Source organism: Vicugna pacos, chromosome 17 (assembly GCF_048564905.1).
Source record: "Vicugna pacos chromosome 17, VicPac4, whole genome shotgun sequence".
Taxonomy (NCBI): domain Eukaryota; kingdom Metazoa; phylum Chordata; class Mammalia; order Artiodactyla; family Camelidae; genus Vicugna; species Vicugna pacos.
In genome coordinates, this window is record NC_133003.1 from 30,413,633 (window position 1) to 30,435,630 (window position 21,998).

Here is a 21,998-nt window from a genome sequence, read left to right on the forward strand (position 1 = left end):
ACAAGGTGTCTGAGCACTGGGACAACACCTCACAGTGTCATCAACGTCTCCGGCTCCTTCTGTCTTTGGGGTCTGCTGGCCTTAGGTGGGGCTTTCACTTTCATTGTCACAGATGGCTGCTGCACCTCCAGGCTGGCATCCTCACTTTATGCATGAAGGGGGTTTAGTGCAAGGGCAAAGCACAAAGGGAGGATACCAGCTGAGTCAGTTTCTTTCTAGAAGCTTTCTAGAAAGTTCCAAGCAGTGACTTCCACATGTGTCTACCTGGCCAAAAATGGATCACACAGAGTGTAAGAAGCTGGGCATTGCTGCTGTAAGCAAAATCACATTTCTATTAGGAAGGAAGGGAGGGGAAAAATGGATTTTACAAACAGAACTATCAATGTCCACCATATACAGGTGCGGGATGAGTAGAAAAAGCAACGCACCTCTTGATACCTGGTAGCATTGAGGAAATTGCTCAAGACTGCTTTTGTGGCACTCGTCATTTCATTTACTTTCACTTCCTTTCTCTGAAAATTTCTGTTACGGTCTTCCTCTTAGACCTTACTTTTACAGCTTTATGATTATCATTTCTTAATATAAATATAATAAAAGTGCTCTCCTTTTTTGATAATAGAAGTTAAATTTTGACGGATAGTAATGTGCCTAGCTTTAGATAATGGATAATGATTGGCCTAAGCCAATCATGGTAATGTAATTTCCTTTTGCTATTGATTTATATTTACAGTAGATAGTGACCTAGTTCTAACCAATGAAGGGAAATAGACTGGGGTTTCCATGAATGATCTTCGCTTTTGATACAAAGCCAGTGTTGCACGATGAGAAAAGCTTTTTTTCACCTACCTCTTCTTTCTTTTTTTGGACACTGTCATGTAAAAACTTCATTTTTGGTGCTATGGCAGCCAGTTTTTGACCAAGAGGCAACAAGCCAAAAGATCAAAGAGTCACAGGATGAAAGAGATTGGGTCCTTCATGACATTACTGAGCTACCAAATCAACCTGGGACCCCCTACCTCCTGTGTTCTTTTAAGTACATAAATATCACTATGGATTAAGTTAATATTACTTGAATTTTGCTACTTATAACAGAAAACATTCACAGCTCATACACCACCCTAACATCAACCTCCATTTGCTATGGAGCAAAAGTAACTACATTCATTAGTTTATCCCAGTTGCACCCCTTTAAAGTTCTGATACTCAGTAGCGTATCTTCCACAGCCTAGAAGGATGTATGTTCCCCTCTCTCCAGCCCAAAGAAACTCTTCATATAAGACTGACAAGACGAATGAGCTAGAAGGAAGGTGAAACCAATCCAAAAGAAATAAAAACAAGCAAGAAAAGCAAAGAATCATGTACACATCCATGCTAGGTAATGTGAGGGTATAAGGAGCTTATTATTTAGGAGGAAAATGCATCATTTCTGCTCAGAGGAGTGAAATTAAGCTGTAATCATGATGGTGTGTCAGAATATTTGATAAAGAGAAAAAGGAGACTGTTCTCAATATTTAATTTGGCAGAGGGCATGGAGGCGGGCAGGGGAACACAGCGTCAGGGAAAGGGAAGTTTCCCACTGTACTCCTGTTGAGCTGTTGTGGCAGGACTAATAATAAAATGGACACAAAACAGATTAACAGGAGAAAAATAAACAAATTTTACTTCGTGTGCATGGAGGTCTCACAGAAATGAGACTGAAGAAATGGCCAGAGCAGGCAGCTTTTATATTTTGTTAGACAAAGAACCAATAAATTTGTGAGGAATTGACAGGACAGAGAAACTCAGGTTTCAAATGTCCAATCAATGAAAACTCTACATAGAGTTTGGGCTGGAGGTTGTAAGTTAAAGAGGTAACAGAGGTTGTTCACAAAGGCTTCTTGGCCGCAAATTCCTTATCTTTGGTGATAAGGGTGTCCTTCTACTTCCAGATGCAGGGAGTGCACCTTTCACGTGAGACATTATTTTCTGCTTTTAGGGAGACAGAAAGGAGTGTCAGAATGTCCCTCTAGCATTAGCCATTTCTTAAGAAACTTCAATTCAAAATAATCAATTGTCATTAAGGCATATTTTGTGGGTGTCTGTCCTGGGTCCCAACAACTGCAATGGAAAAGGTTCAGAGCTCATCAACTGAAGTAGTAATACATTCAAGGCAGATACATTTGCTTCTCAGCTGACAGTGATGGGATGAGTTATGATATGGTTGATGTCTTCAAAATTACAAAAGGTACAGATATAGGGAAAGAAGAGCTGATTTACCAGTTCCCAAAACTGCAGAACTACAACAACCCTCATGCAAGTCTTCAAACTCATCTCTCAATTTAACCCCTTCTCCATACTGCAGCCAAAGTCATCCTTTAAAAATTGAAATATTGCATGTCCCCCCTCTGCCTAAAGATCTTCAATGGCTCATCATTTTTCAGTGATAAAAGCCCCAAACCTTACTGCAATCCATAAGGTCTTTCATGATCTGCCCCTGCCTGCCTCCCTATCTTTACCTCCTCCAACACTGTCCTCTCTGTGCTCTGCCCCCTGGCCATTTTCTTTCAGTGCATAGATCCTACCACACTCTGTCAGGCCTCAAGACAACACAATATCCTATACATCCTCTTCATTCATCTAATGTCTCCTCATACTTGGCTTCAGAGATAATACCCATTTTAACAAGGAGGCTATCCCTAACCATGCTCCATTCTAATACCAATGTGGTAGACTTCTCAGAGCACTCTTTTCTTCTCCCCTTATAATATTCATCACATGTGTGATTAATTGGTTAATGACTGCCTTCTCTTCTAAATTGTAAGAACAAGGAAGTCAAGGATCAGGTCACCTCTTCCATCTAGTTTCTGGCAAATAGTAAGCTTCAGTCTACAAACACTGATGGCTAGTTATAATTTACCATTGTGCTGACACCATCTTGGGAGTGAGGGCTTTTACAATTCAAGGGCACCTATGAAAATAGACTCATGATACAGTTATAAGAACAGAAAAAATTATTAAGGATGGTTTTAATGACTGGGACACGCCTTTTACTCTTTTAGTTAGAAATGAAGGAAAGATCAATGTCTTTCCTAACATGCTCCGTGGTTCTGAACAGCTGAGTTTAGAGCACAAGCTAAGGAGTAAGACAGCTCTGGATTTGTAACCTAGCTTCTCCACGTACCAGCTGTGTGATTTGATATAAATCACTCATCTTTCTGGGCCTCAGTTTTCTTGTCTATAAAATGGAGATAATGACAAAAACTTCTCCAACAGGGGCTTATGAGGATTAAATGAAATAATACATGGAAAGCCCTTGCTCTGGTGCTGACCACAAAGTGAGCATGCAGTGATTGTTAGTGGAGGTTCTTTGACATTCTCGCCATCACCATCAGAAACAAAACCCAAATTTGACTGGGCTGAAAGTATACGAGCTTAATAAATGTTAGCTAGTACTGTTATGGATGGTGCTGTTGTTTGTGGCAAAAAGTACCAGCGCTCATCTGAGCACATGACCTCCTTGCAGTTAGGTGGACCCATGTCTGTCCTGGTCACTGCTCTGACCCAGTGCCCAGCACAGTGGCTAATACCTAGTACACAAATGGCAGTGAACACTTTCTGAATGGCTAATTGTATCAAAGGTCTAAACCAATGTGATAATACAAGTACTCTTGAAAGAAAACAGAAAGAGAAAGGCAGGGTTCAGCAGAGGAGGAGAGAGGGAAAAAGAACAGTTTTTTTTAAAATAATAAAAGCTTTTAAGCAGTAAGATTAGACATTCAATTATAATGGTGCAAAATAGAGAACTTGCGGAGAATTTTGTGCTATTACATGGTCAAAGCAGAAGCCGACAATGAGGGCAGCAGCATTCAGAGCCATTACGTCTATGACCAGCTTTCAGACCCTTAAAAGTCGATTAGAACATTCCAGGAAACTGCTGCAGTTTTACTCTGAAGGAAGATTCTGAACTCTGTTCACATCTCTTACCTACTCATACTGCTTTGTCTACCAGTGTGGCCTTTATGAAGTGAGGGCTTCTGTTCTATCTTCCTTCTTGCTCCATGACAGTAAAATCCAAAGTGCCATCCACCCCTAAGAAGAAGCTTTGGTCATTGTCTTATTATAACTATTACATGTGACACAAGGCCCTCCACTAATGTGAGACAGATAAGAATAAATTACCTAAATAAGACAGAAATAGCCATTCACTTCAAGGAAGGCCCACTTTCTTGAAACTCTGCAGCACTGAAAACATTTAGAGTTTGATGTCAAGATTCCTAGCAGTGCTCATTACCTCGGCCCGCAGTCCCCCTGGACTACTGAAGACATATATGAAATATATATAATCACAGACTGCAATGCCTAAGTGCAACAGGATGACTTAAAAGCACTGCAACAGCCTTCATCCATGATATTCATCTCTTCCTGTCTATTCTCTTGTGATCCAGACAAAAACTTGGATTGCAATCTGCATATTGATATTTCCTAAAAAGGATTTCAGCAGCTCTTTAGGAAAGATTGTTTGAGCAGTTTCAGTTTTAAGTTTAAGCCTCAAACATTCTGCACGTATGGTACTTATGGGTATAGTTTCTATTTCATAAAAATGAAGCCCCACTAAGACTAGTATTCAATTCCTGCTCTAACTAGAGTATCGAGTAGTAAGCACTTTGGAAGGAGATAGACTCGGGTTCACCTCTTGGCTCCCCCATAGACCTCTGAACAAACTGGAAAAGGTTATCATCATTTTTGAACCTCAGTTACAACATCAGGTAAATTATATTATGCATGCCTAGCATGGAAGAGCTCAGTAAATGTTAGATGTTGTTGGAGTTAATGCTGTTGTTACTGTCATGTTTCTGGCAAAAATCACTAGTGTCCACCCAAGCACACAGCCAGACCAGCTCTGATACTACTGGGTGGGTGCAAATGACTGAGTTCTGATCCATGGAATGTGGCGGAAGTGATGTACACTTCTTCCTGGATGGGTCCACAGAGGTCTTTCAGGCTCTGCCCCTTAATCTTTCCTTTTCCATTCTCAATGACTCTGAATGTTACTCAATGAAGAAGTCAGAGCTACAAGATGGAAGGAACATAGATCCCACCCCAACCTCTGAGTAGAGCCGCCCTCCAGAAACATTTGCAATGGATTCTGAATGAGTAAGAAATAAACTTTTTTTTCTGTTAAGTTACTGAGATTTGATGTTGCTCATTACAGCAGTTAGTCTGCCTCAGGGTTTCTCAACCTGAACACTACTGATATACTGAACTACAGAACTATTTGTCATGGAGGGCTGTCCTATACATTGTAGGATATTCAGTAGCAACCCTGGCCTCTACCAACTTGGATGTCTAGAGTACCTTCTCCCTTAATTGTGACAACCAAAAATGTCTTTAGACATTGGTAAATGTCACCTGAGGGGTAAAATTGTCCTCAGTTGAAAACCACTGACCAAACTTGACCAAAACATAATTGTTACTGTTGTCATCATTACCATTACTGATAGTCTAGTTCTTCCTGAACCCTTATGATCACAACCCCAAAGTTCCAAATATAGGTCCAGCATATTTTTTTTAGGAGAAAAAGAAAGTAAGGGTTCAAGTGGTAAAAACCTGTGTTACAAAGGACCAAAGAACAAAGTCAAAAACAAAACAATTATAATTTTTTTTTAAAAAACTTATGACATTCTGAATTTTTGTTTTAATCATTTATACGTATTTCATTCCTCTAAGTATGAAGAGACTCTCTACGGAGGTAAGACGAAGCATTTATTAGGCACCAGTTGTCTCAAGCTCTATGCTAGGTGCTTCACATCTGTTATGTCACTTAAGTCTCAAGACGCCCTGGGAGACAGGCCTGGTTATCACCATTTCACAGATAAGAAGGCTGAGGCCAAGAGAGGGCCCCATATCTTTTCACCAGCAAAATCTAAAAAATTAGTATTTCCTCCCAACCAGCTTTGCTGCTCCTAGGAGAAATAGAGTACATAGACTGAACAGCTAATTTTCCACAGAAAAGGTTTACTTAGAGGGAAATCAGAGTTCTTTTTCATACAATTATAGATTTTTTTAATTGTCAAAACCATCCTGCTCTGGCAGTGGCTAAGAAGTGACTCAGAGAAGCAAACAGCAAGGAGGAGAGAGGAAGTCTGCACAGCTGGAGACACTGAGTCAAACAGGCACATCATCATTTCCCAGAGGCTCCATACTTCTGCCACAAATACACCCAGACTTATTTTTTTATGACTTATCCTATCCAGCCTCTGAAAAGAATGTATTTGATATGTATTTTAATCTGATTCTCCCCCCAACAAAAGTGTAGATGGTGTGATACCCAGCCTTTAAGATAGTCTCCAGTGATTTTTGCCTCTAGATAGTTGACTTTGATATGGAACAGGCTGACTTCTGTAACCAACAGGATAGGATACTGCATAAATGATGATGTGTTCTTCTGAGGCTAGATGATAAGAGACATTAAAGCTTTCACCTTGTCCTACCTCTAGGGGAAGCCAGTCACGACATGTTGAAGATATTCAAACAGCCTGTGGAGAGGCCCACATGGAGAGGAGCAGAGGCCTCCCACCAACAGCCACCAGGAACCTGCCAGGTATGTGAGTAAGACACCTTGGAAGTGGTTCCTCCAGCACCAGTCAAGCCCTCAGATGACCATAGAACCAGCTGATATATGAAATCTAGAAACAAAACAACCCAGCTAAGCCTGTCCCAAATTCCTGACCTAAAGAAATACAATGGGCTAATAAACATTTATTGCAGTTTTAAACCACTGCATTTCAGCATAACTTGTTTTGAAATGCAGTGGTTTAAATAGTGCAATAGATCAATAACACAGAGGGTTTCTCAAGCTTTGTCTAGTAGCAACTCTGCAGATGGAATACCTCACACGTTGCTGTATATATCTAGCACTTTGTCCATAATTATGTCTTATCTTAGCACACAAGCTGCAGACAAGCGCCACGTCTTACACATTGTTACGTCCTCCCTTCTCTTGCTTGTTGATTAACTGGGTTCAAGTGATTTTCCTCCCTCCTTCTTGACTACTAAAATCATTTTCCTCAACTCTTAGGTTTTTTCTCTTCAGATTTTTCTCCTTTTTTTCTTTCTTCCTCACTGAGCAAAAGCCAGAAGAATTAAAAGTGTTCTACCACAAAGTGTTCATGGTCCTTAGCAAGAAGAGCCCACGGTAGTCTTTTCAATGACCAGAGAAAGATTACAAAGACTCTTGATTAATTTGACATGAACGCCTCCTCCCATAAGGAAGCTCCTATGCGTGGTGGAATAAATTAAGTAAAATTAGCAAATTTGCTTATTATGTATTCCGTGTCATTTGAACACATGCTTCACCCATAAACTACATTCATTCTACACTTACTGGACATGCAAAGCACTATGGGTGATGCAAAAACTATATACTGTCCATTTTCATGAAACTCATAATCAAACATAGGAAATGTCATAAAGATACAAAGATTTATTCGTATTCACATATGCACATAAGTTGTACATTTGCATATTAAAGAGAGTGAAAGCTAAGGGCCAAATGAATGGCACACTCAAGTGTTAACAGATCTTCAAAGGAAGAGGTTATTGCTGTGAGCTGAATTTACAGAGAAACAAAGCCTTAAGAAAGTTCAACTGTGGTAGACATTCTTTTAGGTACTGTCAGTTTCATCAGCAAAGCTCCTTCGGCTCTGGGTATAGAGATGCCTGCACATCTAAGCTTCTTTGGTTGGTAGGACCATGTGATTAGCTTTACCCAACAGGATATGAGAAAAAGTAATATACTTCATTTCAGGGTTAAATCAGGGGAAAAAAACACATTTAATTCTCTAGTTTATCTTCCCTTAGAAGGTCACATATTCTGGCCATGGCATCACAGGTGGCTCTATCACCTTTGGTCCCTGACTGATTATAATAAGCAGAGGTCCCAGACAACCTGTGTTGGACATGTACCTTGAGCAAGAGATAAATCTTCCTTCATGTTATGCCACTGGGGTTTGGAGGTGAATATGTAGCATAACCTAGCCTGTCCTCACGAAAACAGAATGATTCCAAAAAGCAGAGAAATGAAGAAAATGGTACAGGTAGTTTATAAGTCATGTGTTACATAACCTTTCTCAATGACAAATCTACGTGCATACCAGGACATAGCTTGTTATGAAATATCTTAATAGAATCAAAGGTTTTTAAATAAAAACATACAGAGGGTTGGAAAGGCAGCAGGAGAGTGAGCTACTGCCCTTGGGTGATCATTACAGATCTCAGAGTAACAGGATTATTGACGCCCTGGCCAGGAGCATTCCTCTTTCTTTTGCTTTCTTTTCCTTTGACATTACAAGCCATATATTTCCATTTGGAAAACAGTATTTCATAACGTCTAAACCAACATGAGTCTTGTGAAACCCTAGTCTACAGCTGAATGGCCAAAAATAAAGACTTGGAATTCCTTCAGAGCTATCCCATTTTACACAGCAATGCTTTCTTTCTCTACCAAGAAAGTGCTCCGGCGTGATGGATGCCCCTCTCTCGCTGTACATTACACTTACTGCTCTATGCCTGTCACTCCCTATTCTCTTCCTAGTTTTGCTTGTGCCTTATTAAATTCAACACTTTGAAACAACCAATAAGAAGCAGAAAGACTCAAGAAGCCCTTTCTCTTACAAACAGAGCTCCCTTATTTCCCTATAAATAAATGATACTTTCCAATTAATCCATGGATCAGATTCATTGACAATTTATTTTCATTGTGACATGCTATTTCTCAATGAGTAGCAAATGGTCTTTGATAAGTGTATTGTGATAAATTTTAGCTAAACTTTTTCATACATACATTATCTCCCACGTTAGCTCCTCAAACCAAACCTCTTTGAAACTCATTTGCAAATAGAATTTAATAGTCTAAAGACACAATCAAATAGGCATTCCTGCTTCTTATTCTAAAAGCAAAGTTCCAGGCCAGTTATATCAGGATGTGCATTACAACATCAAGTAGCAATTCAAAAGCCCATCTCAGTCTCAAATATCTTTGAATATTTGTGGGTTTGGGGGCAGGATGGGGAGCAAGGAAAGAGACGAGGGGAACTTCTGAGAAACTTATTTTAATTCTGTACAATTTAGAGTTCATCAGTCTTTGGCCTTTAAACATTGTACTACAGTCCAGTTTTTGCCATTTTGAAGGGATTTCAGGTTAACCAAGACCCAAGGAACTGACCTCAGATTGGTCCCTTATGTAAGGAAAAGGTCTGACAACTCAACAGGAAGGGTTTGCAAAGTTTTACCAGAGACTCAAAAATAGCCTTAAAATACTAAATCTGAAGATAATACTTATTTCACCTAAATCCTATCATCTCCATGTAATACCAATTCTTCTGATTTTTGAGGAATATTTTTCTTATGCCATTGTTTGTGGTAGATAATGTATTAGTAAGTCTCTTCCAAGTAGCAGAAACTAGGATAAAATGGAAGTAGGGTTCATTACAAGGGCACAACGAGTGTCTCAAGAACTCAGAGACAGAGATGCAGCCAGTTCCCCCAATGCCAGAAAATGGAAGGTAAGCAAGAAGCTACGGAATACAGTCTCCTTTCTCCACTCTTCTATCCTCATGGAGAAATATGGCCAACCCCAGATCTCAGGTGTACCTGTCATAGTTCCAGTCACACACAGAGAATGACTGCCCAGTTCTGAATCTCAAATTCCAGGAAGAAAGACCCCAGCAGGCCAATTTTGGACTAAAAATCCCAACTCTAATCTAAATAACTTTTGCCAGAGAACCAGGTGGTGAGCAATTACGGTTCCTAAAGACCAAAGGACCACTTCCAAGAAGGAAGAGAAAAAGTGGTTTGGAGATTCCACAGCCACCCTAGAAGTGCCAGTATAGACAAACGAGAGCCAGAGTTTAAGCAAGGGCTACCATTACTGCACATTATACCATCCACCTTCTCCTATTGCAGGAGCTGATACAACTGCAAACACTCATATCTGACACAAACAAAGAGGGACAGTACTTTCTTGGTATTTTTTGCTAAGGTCCCAAGGGATCCAAATACCTTGCCCTACTATTCAGTGTAGGCTCTGGCAAAAGAACAAATGAAGCAAATTTGATTTTATTCTTTATTTTTTTCTTATAAAGATTTATAGTAAATATCACGGGCACCTGCAAATAGTCCGCCACAATGCACACATTCTCTATTGACTTTTCCCAGTTTCCATTTGCCTCTTTGATCTGATGTTTAAATTCTCCTGGCTCCTCAACTCTGTCACCTGCTGTTTTCAGTATATGTCAGCAACAGTAAAGTGCATGCCCACAAGAAGTGAGAAATGAGAAAACTAATATTGCTCTGTTACCTACGTAATGGATCAATACAGAGATATTTAATCACCCTGGAAGAAAACGGTCAACAGAACTTGACTTGGAACTGGTGGAATATATTAACATTTTTAAAGGGGGGAAAAGTGGTCAGCCATGGTAAAACAGACAAAGAAGAGCTACAGAAACAGATGTTGGCAGTGGCCATTTAAGTACTGTTTTAGGGAAAAGAAGTGTTCAGTTAATGGCCATTTGGTATTCTGATGTACAGAGAAGGGCATCCCTATTCTGGAGAGAGATACAGGAGGCTGTAGGCAACTGAGGCCACACAGCTTCAGTTCTCAGGGCAAGACCATTGAAGGGTAGGAAAACATGCCACCTCAAAATGGGCCACCTTGGTATATAAATTATTTTGAGCTGTAGGCACTTGAAAAGCAGCAAATGCAAGGAGAGGCTTTCTCTGAACTCCCCTTATCTGCCTAAAGACAAATCCTCCAAAAGAAACTCAGTTTTCATAAACCCCTCCTTGGGAGTTTCATCAACCAGGGAAGACTGACTTGTCATACAGGTGAGGAGACAAAATCCACACCACACCCAGATAAACTTTGCCACCAACTACCATACCTCTCATCTGTTCTTCTAAGGGCCCATTCATCTTTCCTAAAAATCATTTCCTCTCCCCTAAGATGTCTACATCTCCAACCCCCACCTTTTCCCTATTAAGATAGTATTTAAGTCTGAATTCTAAGCTACCTCAGGAGTCATTCATTTTTCCCTGGTTCTCTCTCGTGTATAATATGAGGTATACATGTTAATAAACTTCTGTTTGTTTTTCTCTTATGTCAATTTGTCTTTTATTACAAGGGTCTCAGCTAAGAACTCAGTAAGGTAAAAGGAAAATTATTTTCCTCCCTTACACCATCCTCATCGTGAGACTGGTATCAGGCTATCTGAAGGCTGACAGTCATATCATATGAAAACATAGCCATGCCACTCAGCTCCTTTGGTTCTTTTCTCATGCAAAACAGGCAAAGTTCTGATGCTCTGGATCCCCATGGTGCTGAGGCCTCCATAGAGGACAGAATGCACTGGTTGTACTGACCCCATATTCTGTGCAATGGTTCAATTGCTCACTGTAAAATCACAGTGGGGCATCCTGGGCTAGTACTCAGTCTCACAAGCTTGGGTAATGAGTCTATCCTGAAAAGAAGAATCTTCCATACTTTAGACCATGGACCATGATAAATGAGCGCCACCCCAAAAAGAGCTGCCAGGGGTAGAAGTCACTTAGCCTGCTTTCAGGGGGATGCCCTGGGCATTGTCAGCGTGGCCCCACTGGAGCATTTTCTTATTTATGTATGTGCCAGCTTACTCTTACTTACAATTGTCCCTAGGTATCCTTGCAGGATTGGTTCCAGGATCCCCCAAGAATACCAAAATCTGCAAATGCTCAAGCCTCTTATACAAAATGGCATAGTATTTACACATAACCTATGTATATCCTTCGATATACTTCAAAACATTTCTAGATTACATATAATATCTCATACAATGTAAACACTATGTAAATATTTGTAAATACAATGTAAATGTTGCCAACATAGCAAGTTGTCATCAAAGCAGCAAATTTACATTTTGCTTTTTAGAACTTTCTGGAATTTTTTTTTCAAATATTTTTGAACCATGTTTACTTGAATCTACAGATATGGAACCCGTGGATAGGAAGCACCAAATGAGATTTTCTAAAAAATGACACAACAGTAACATCAATAACACAGGTTTTAAAAGAAATAAATCCCTTGTGAACTTGTTTGCATATGTTTCCACTTTCCATTTGTGATTCTTGCCTTCCTGTCTTATCCACATACCTGCCTCTTCTTGCATATCTGCAGATCCTGCCTACCTGCCATTTTGCATCTTCTTCTTTTTTACATTATATCAGAACTATTTTAATAAATTATATCAGAACCTATTTGCATATTTTATCATTGCCTTCACAATGAAATTATAGACAGCATTATAATGCAACTGCAATGAATATTCTGCTCCACTTCTGTCACATTACTACCTGGGAAACTCCCCTAGAATTCTTTTCTCAGAGGATCTTCTCTTTTGATCAGGCTCTCTGCTGTCAAACTGTTCAGCAAAAGGAATTCACCCACACATAATGCCACCACCAGTCGCACAGCAGAAGTGTTTCACGACAATGTTCTTAGCACTAAATCTTACCATTTTTTGAAATAGTGAATTTCTCAGATCATGATGATAATTTTCGTCTTTAAAGGGTTCTATGTAAATTAGGAAGATGTCCAGGAATGGACATATTTAACACGTAATTCAGGACTCTAAATATTCTACTGTGTTTTTTAAAAGGATTATGCTGAGGCAAATACAGATGCAGTTGAAATGATTTGAGAAAACATCTTTTGCGATATAAGCAGGTGAACACACTTTACTGAACACATCATTCTGAAAGGGACAGTACATTTTACCTGCTGTGTGGCCCTAAACGTCACACACTCCTGAAAGAGGCTTTAATTTTGCCATAACTGCCTGCTTTGTTTTGTTTGTTGTATGAATTCCCTGCTATAAGGAAATGCTTTCAGCTATTTCTCTATCTCACAAGCACCTATTGCAAAAAATATTTGCAGGCAGTAAACAACTTGACACATATTAAAAACTTGTAGTAGGAAGGCAGGAAGCTAATTTTCTAACATGAATTGTCCACCTCAGGGGTCTATAAAACTGTAACTCAGTGTAATACCACTTCACTTTGACTTCAATAAATACATACTTTCTGGGTGACACCTTGGGAAAAGGGCAATCAAATATTTCACATCAGTGGGACATCTTTCTCCCTTTGCCCTCCTGTCGTCTTTCCTTCTTTCTTTTTGTCTTCAATTCTTCTACCCAAAAAAATTCTCGAGGAGCAAAAATAGGTCTCTCTCTGCATTTTTACATGCTGGCTAGTTTTGCTTCCAGGTTTCTGAGGTTTTTGAACACAGAAAATTATGCTCAAAAATAATCCCATGTTATTTTCAAAAATCATTTTCCTCAGTCATTAGCCCATAACATCAATTTTCCTTTTGAAAACATAACAAAAAATAATGATCATTTTTGGAGACAAACCCTCACTCAGAATGATTCACAGAGAATACAAATTTAATGATCACCCTGAGTGCCCAAGTCATACATCCCAGGAAATAATAATAAAATTTATGGTGGCCTTAAAATTGTTTAACTCCTTTCAGGAATCTCTGAATTATTGGGTAGTAATATAACCAAGGACTGGCAACAACTCACAGAAGTCCAGAAGAGTTTTTCCTTCGAGTTTGAAGGCAAAGATGCTTAAATTGTTCCCCTTCAAAAAGTAAAGATTATTTATTATTTACCTTCCTGCTCATCAGACACTCCTGCAACATGCCTATAACTCTTATGTTCTTAGGTTTGAGCTTCAAGGTTTATGAATGCATGGGAAACTAGTAGAGTAGTGAGCCAACCAACTTGTGTTTTTTTTTGTTTGTGTGTTTGTTTGTTGTTTGGTTTGATTTTGAAGGAAGAGAAAAAAGGACAGAGAAAGAGGGAGAGAGAAAGAGAGAACACTCCTCGACAGCTTCATAAAGAAAACAGCAAAGCAGAACTGAAGTAGATGAATCAGAACACACAAGGACACAATTTTGCCCTCTAGGTGATTACACTTGAAGGAAAAAAGATTTGAAACCACTGAATGCTTTTTCTGATAACCACCTACGGCTCTCACCAAAGAGACACATGTAAAATTGGGCAGGTTGTTTTCTGTTCTGTCAGGAAAATATTCAGTAACAGCCCGGTACAAGTAAGTACTCACAGCTGCCCCAGGGAGCTGTGGATTTGCTTTGTAGTCTTGTGTCTTTCAACAAGTTCCTTTGTTGCTCTGTGTGTTCTCCCACAAAGGCACTGCCTTCTTCTACAGATGAATTTACCATTCTCTCTGCATGAAGTTTGTCTGGAAGTACACAAACCTTCCAAGCTGGCTCTATCTGATGGTCCTGGCATATGCAAGGTCTTAATAGTGGCCCACAGGACAAAAATGGTGAAATTGAGATTGACTGACTCCATAAGGATATGGGAAAGCTTAATTGGCTAGTAGCTTTAAAGTCCTTTTGCAGTAAAACCACTGCTTAAAAATGCTCCATATTAATTGTATAATTTGCTAACAGAAAGAAATGTTACCTGGTTAGTGAGTACTTCCCATTTCATAGAGTATTTTTTCACTGGCAAAACCCTTTACAAAATACAGATGAACATCTGTGATATATAGGAAATCCAGCAGAAAGCTAAGCAGTGAGGCTTGCTGCTATGGAATTTTAAAGTGTGGCAGGTGCCATTTGTCACCCCAGGCAAGTGCCTGCAATAAAAAACCTAATATCACTGTTTATTTATATGGTATGTGTTGAACATTGTCCCCACTTGCCAACCATACCAGATCAAAAACTCGCATGGTTTTTTTTTTTTAAGTTATGACATTGTTGAACTTTATTGAGCACATCCCTACTTACCAGCTCTGTAACCTTGAGCTTATTATTGAACTTTTCTGAGCCATTTTCTCAACTGTATAAACAAGGCTAATGATAATACCTACCTTGTAGGGTTGTTGTCAGACTTTAAAAAAGAATTAAGTAAAACAGAGGTTGGTATATTTTAAACTCTAAATAAATGTTTGTTGCCAGCAGCAGCAGCATCTTGCAATAATGCCAGCGCTCCTCTAAGGAAACACTTCTGAAAAGGCTCTGCATCCTTGGTCTAAATATTTTCTTGGTCTAAAGATTCTCTTGGGCTGGTGACCAAATCCTTGAATTGCTGCAAGAGCTCTGTGAACCCTCCGAGACTGAATGTGGAATGACATTACTGCGAGGCTACATATATTTTTCTAGGAAACCTCTTCAAATCTTTTTTCACATTCAGAAATTAAGAATCACTTCCATAAGTCATCTAGTTTACCTTTCTCTCCCTTCTACATCCAGTGGAAAAGCAGAGTTCCATTCAGGGCAGAGTGACCAGGCCAAGGACAGAGCAAGGAACCTATACTTGAGTTGTTGCTTAGGCTCTACCCTTACCCAGTTTCTGCAGGCTTCTTCTTCCAGGAGCTGTGCTCCGATACCTAGCTCCCTTCTGCAGTCTCCACTCATCCTCATCTCAGGACTAGTCATGACACGTGGCAGGAGAGATTTAAGGCTATCTAGATCAATGCTCTGGGAACATCAAGTCACTTCTGCAGCAGCGTGCTGTCATGGAGAGACCATGACCTTTAAAATAAGAAGACTTGTGTTTATCTTCTACCACTTATTGAATGTATGACCTTGGAAATGTTTACTTTATTATTCCTTGCATCATCTGTAAAATACAAGCAACAAGATTTACTTTTTGAGTCTCTCATGAGTGAAATGAGATAACACAGAGTATACAGAAAAATGGGAGCTTTTGTCAGGCAACAGTGAGTGCTCAACGATATTCTCTTCTTATCCCCAAACTTCCACCTCCTGACTCCTTTGGTCACTTGCCTAGGACTCAAATCCCTCTAGGAATGAACTCTGGCCCTCACTGGCTTCTTAATCTTTCTTCCGATCTACACATTCAAATCTGCTCAGAGCTACAGACCCTGTTACCTTGGGAACCTTTTCTGATGCCTATTACTCGTCTGACATTCACCTTTCTGCACCACGTTTGTGGCTCCTGGATTCCCCACCACAGAATTCTATCCACTGCCTAGAGTTGCCCTCCTACAATATGTGAGACTGACCATTCTACTCCCACCTTTAATATTGACCTCTTATTTGAACTGCTACTCCTCTGCATGCTCCTAAAATACCATGGTAAGTCTGCAGACTCAACCCCCAGACACATCATATCCTCAGTCCCTCTACAACAGTGCAAATCAGTTCACTGTGCTCATTAAGCATAAAGGGATCTTTGATTTAATGGGCCTCTGACATTTTTCACATAGCATGAAATTTATAAAATGTAGGTTAACTGAGTCCAAAAGATCCATAGTTACTTGAAGGTAAAACTTGAAGGCACTATAAATGATAATAATGGTAAATATAACCTTTTTGAGCTCCTAGTGCATGCCAGACACTGTCCTGACTTCATGTATATTTCTGCATAGGATCTTCATAACTATTGTATGCAGTGGATGTGACCATTATCTCTATGTTATAGATAGGAAACTGAGGCTCAGAAAAGTTGATCAAATTGCCCCAAGTTACACAGGTAGTAAATAACGAAGAAATGGGATTGGCAAAACAGTTCTCACTCTAAACAAGTATGAAAAATGTTTCAGGATTATGCTGTACACCAGAAGTTGACAGAACATTGTAAACTGACTATACTTCAATGAAAAAGAAAGCCAAAAAAAAAAAAAAGATGTTTCATGGTATCAATCTCCAGCTAAGGAAGAGTCGTTTCATATTATTTATGTATATCTATGCCCCAGGTTCATCCCAGTCAGAGCTCTCTGAAGAAGTGACCATATTGTGGTCATAAATTGTTGACCTCACAACTTTACATGAAAACATAATCTCATGTTACTTGAAAACCTAACCTGAACCCCCATGAAATGTATATTCTGTTAGTAGGTAAGGGATTTTTCAACCTTGGGAAAGATAAGAATTAAACAGAGAGGTCATAAGGTGAGTGAAACCCATGGTGTTCACACTTTTGGGTTAAGTTAGGCACTGGGCAATTGGAATGCTTAGTATCAAGTATTTATAATGCTTAAGAGAATTTATCATATTTAAAAATCTGACAGATTAGCCTTGTGATTCCAGTTTTAAATGTTAAATTAACTACTGACTTCTGATTTTAGGTAGAGTTTTAAGATAATTTAACTGTTTTTAAGTGGAACTAGGATGTTTAAGATAACTTGATTTACCATATTTATGTGTTTAGCGTATTTGAGTCCAAATACGGTTTAAAAGCTTGGAAAGGTTTTGCCTGTTTGGGTTGTGAGCTTGTCCTTCCAAGTATCAGGTGTATTTACAGGGAAAGTAAAAGTGTTTTGGAAATGTATTTTAAAATGCTGATGGAGAAATTTAACTAAGTAAATGCAAAGGATTATTGAAGTAAAGTTTATTCTTTATGACATTCATAAATTGCGCTATAATATTTCTGAATTAATCTGAGTACTTTAAAAACTTAAGTTTAAAATACACAGCTTTAATAAATTAAACATGAATTAAAAACCCATGTTATAGTAAATAGGTTCTTGCACACAAAAGTGCTCCCTTAGCCACTAAAAAAACCACACTGACAGACCCATAAGCAAAAGCAAGTGTTCTAACATATAAATCTGGTCATGTTAGGCCTTCACCTAAAATTCCCCTGTGGTCATCCACTACACTTAAGAGAAATTCCAAACTCCTAACCAAGACGTATGAGGCCCTGCAAAATTGGCTCCTACTCACTTTTCCTACCTTATCTTCAATTATCCTCTCCCTTCTCCACTTACTATCTCCAGTCACACTGGCCTTTTTTCTTTCCATGCATCACAAGTTCATTACTTCAGCAAGTCTTTATATATACCTAGAACACTTTCCCCAAAATCTTTTGCATGGCTGGCTCCTGCTTAACATTTAATTCTCTCCTGAAATGTCACCTCCTCCAAAGGCCTTGCCTAATTATCCCTTCCTCCAACAACCTCGGACACATTGATATAAAGCCTTAGAATTATCCTCAGTGTCTGAATTATCTTGTTCATTTATTGGTTTGCATATTTATTTTCCCTCTCCCTCCAATGAAGTAAAAGCTCAATAAGAGTAAAACGCTATTTGTCTTTCCTGAAACATAGCCTGACACATATTAGGTGCTCAATAAATATCTGTTACATGAACAAATAAAATACATAAAACCCATCCTTGCTTTAATACCAGTTACTTTAGAAACATGTCCCTACATAAAACTGAGCCCATAAGACTAAATTATCGGGGGTTTATTGGACAAATTTGATTATGTTATTTTGGGGTTAATGTCCATGAATTCCTGAATGTAGGCCAAATGCCATGCAGAGCATACAAGCAAATATGATCCTTCCCCAGGACACTTGCCATCCAAATTATAAGGACTCAAAAACTTGGCAAGAAGCCTATGCTAATAAGAAAGTGATCCAATATTCATGAAAATTTGAAAAGCCATTATTTTTGCCTGAAATCATCTTGGCTTTTCCATAATTAATATGTCATTATCATGAGAAGACTAAGAGAGCAACGAAGGCAAAAGCATTATTTCATATAACAACACTCACAGGGACAATGGTATTTAGCAAAATATCACAGTGATTTGTGGTAAAAGAAAATAATCCAAAATCTGAAGCTTACAAATGCTAGAAACTTACTAAACAGAAAGGAGATAAGAGCAGTTGACATCAAGATGGAAAGGCAGGGTGCTTAACCTAATCTGTAAATGGAAAACATGTTCTGGAGATGCCTGGGAAGAGAAAAATTCCAAGTACTCATGGATAATAGAAAACACTATGTCAAGTTCTTTAGTGCACCTTCTTTAATGGCTCTTCCTTGATTAGGTCAGGAAGAAACTGATCTTGAATGCCTGCTAATCTATGCCTCCATTTTCTCAACATTTTAGCCCTATATCAAATTTGTTCATAAGAAAGACAAATATCTATTCCACATATTAGCAACGTATAGAAACATCTTTTCACAATTCCAGTTTATAGCATTCCTTGGTCCGTTATCCAGCATGAATTGAAGAGACAATTAGATCAATCATCTTACAGCATCTTTTGTTAGACTACATTTGCAAACATTATCAACTATGCATTTTTTATATAACAATGCATAGTGAAAGTGTTTCTTACAGCTAGGAAACACTTTGTCCCTCCTGACAAAGTGGCATGCTTCCTTTTGTAGCTAATAACAGTCACATAACCCATTTCTCTTTTTTCCCTTAGTCATCCAAGAGGCTTGGTGCTCAGAGCTGGACCAGCCTTAGTCTAGACTGTCTAGAACAACCCCCCCTTCCTCTCCTTCTTCCTCCCTGACCTTGATGCACAGATCTGCTTAGACTTTTGTTTGTTTCTTTTTTGCATATGTGTCTTTTTTTTTATGAGTTGGTTAAAATTTGCTATAGAAGTGTTTGTGATGAAAACAATGAATAATATAGCAAACTTTTAACTCTCCCTTTTACCAAAAAAGGTATGTACTGAGTTCTCACCAGATTGCAGTAAATGTCCAGAAACAACTCAGAGCTAAGGTATCACTGGAGAATTGGGGGAGAAAAAGACAAAGAATATTTAAGAAGTACTTTTAGCCTCCCTGTAAGTACTGTTTTCTATGAAAACATAAAAGGAAAACACTCATATAAAGGTAGGTTGATATAAACAAATGTCTATAAGGAAAATAACTGAATATCTGAGATAAAAGGAATCTTAGAGACCTCTAATCCAATCTCCTCAGTTTGGACTAGGGAAAGTATAAATCCATCAGATCAATTTAATCTGTAGAGATTAAATGACTTTTCCAAAGAAATAGGAAGCTGGTAATGAAATCATGCCTGGAATCTGGGTCTCTTTCTTTCCAGGCTATGAGTTTGCTGATACTTGAGGAAATAGGAGCATTGGAGGGAAGGTTTTACTCTGACTTTCAACTCCTGAGGGCATTTTCTGTGTTCTACAGAGACCAGGAAGATTCAGAGTGCATGTTAACAATTAAATCACATTAAGTATCTTATTTTTCTCCAACTCCATTCAATGTATGAATTTTACTCTTTATTTGTTTTATGTAAAGTAGATTTCCCAAAAGCTTTAAATGGAAGCCAGGAGGTAAAGACAGAAGGGAAAGCTGCTTTACACTCAGTGTAGGAATACAAAGATTATAATCAAAATTTCCACAGATCAAATTCCAATCCTACTGAATTTCTTCTGGGATCAGCACAGCACCTCCCAGTTCCTCCTGAAGACATCCTGAGCTTCAAAAGCCTTTTTAATTTTTTTCATAATGTCTTTTAAAAGTTATCTTTACAGTAATATGTTAAACTACTTTTCTTTCTTGACTAATTCTTAACAGGAAAAACAAAGCCATTGGATATTTATATAAAAGAACAATTTCATAGCTGGCAACCATCTGGTTGATACATAAAAAACACACTTAAGATAACACTCAGTTGCATTCAATAATCTTATAAGTAGGAATATCCAAAGTCAGCATACTGTCCATATAAAAAAAAAAGAACAATGGTTTTCTTTGGATAGCATAGAAGTGATATTTCTGCAACTTTTTTTTTTACTTTTTATTTTTAGATAATCATAGATTCACACGTGGTGATAAGAAATATACACCAAGAGATCTTGTGTACTCTTTACCTAGTTTCTCCCCATGGTAACATTCTACATAAGTCCAGTAAGATATCACACCCAGGATTTTGACACTGATGAACCTATTAACCTTACTCAAATTTCAACAGTTTTAGAAGCACTCATCTGTGTGAAGATCCATTTTTAATTGCTATCATTTATTAGGCCCTTCGATTACCCAACTCTTCCTTATAAAAACTAATTTACAGATGGAGAAAGTGAGACAAAGAAGGAATAATGAAGACCTGAACCTCTGTTACTTAACTCTGAAGACAGAGCTCTCTGTACTACACTGTGGACATGAAAGGTCTACATGTGTATTTGGTTCATTTCAAAAATTTTGTATATAGCTACTCCTCAAAAGACTCAAAAGAAATGTTAACACAAACAGTGAGTAAAACAGGAGAATATCGAAGCCATGAACAAGAAGAAGAGGCTAAATTGGGTTAATAGGATTTAATTTAGCTCTGATCTTCTTGGGTGACAGGTCAAAAGATAAACAGGATGAAATGTGAAATTGTGGTTGTCAAATAAGAGAAAGCATTAATTCTTCAACATATAGAAATTTTAAAATGTATATATGTATGTATATATGTCCATTTTTGCTTCATCTAACTTTTTTAATTGTCAGAGTTCATATATACCCAAAATTAAACTCTGCCGAGGTATGCTTAATACATCAGTAAAAACAGTTTTTAAAAAGCATACTCCACCATGCTTTAAAACTGTGGTAGTTTCCAAAATGGCTACTATCAATTCTTCCCTTGAACACTCACGCCATTCCTCTTTCAAGGTGTAACATCTATTTCCTCTCCCCTTGAATATGGGCTGGACTGGCCTAGCAACTCCCTCTGGCCAAGGAATGCACAAAGATAACAGTATCTGAATGCCACATGTAGTAACTAAGAAACCATGCCCCACTTCTACTTGAGCTTTCTGAGGAAGTTAGCTGCCTTGAAGTAAAGAAATTCAGGCTAGATTACCAAATGGTAAAACACTTTGTGGAGAGATTGAGGTCAGTTCAACACATCAGATATGTGAATAAATCCTTCTTTGACCATCTTTCCTGGCCAGCAGAGCCACAAGCTGAATACAACCTAGTGAATGACCCAGCCTATACCAAATGGAGCAGAAAAACTACCCAGCTGAGCTATGCTCCAATTCCTGAGACTCACAGAACCTTGAGAAATAATGAATCACTGTTGGTCTAAGTGACCAAGTTCTGGGATAGTTTGTTAACAGCAATCAATAACTGAAATAACAACCAAAATTGATAGTCTGAAAATTCATTCTGTAAGCTTGCAAGTTCAGATGCATACATCTACTGGCTGTCCACAATACTCCTTGGAACCCACAGG

At 38.5% G+C, this 21,998-nt stretch overlaps 1 protein-coding gene across 5 annotated transcripts in view; it reads right to left on the reverse strand.

Annotated features, from left to right (window-relative positions):
* FHIT (fragile histidine triad diadenosine triphosphatase) overlaps nucleotides 1-21,998 on the reverse strand; it is a 1,244,593-nt gene that overhangs the window by 926,742 nt on the left and 295,853 nt on the right. The window lies entirely within an intron of this gene.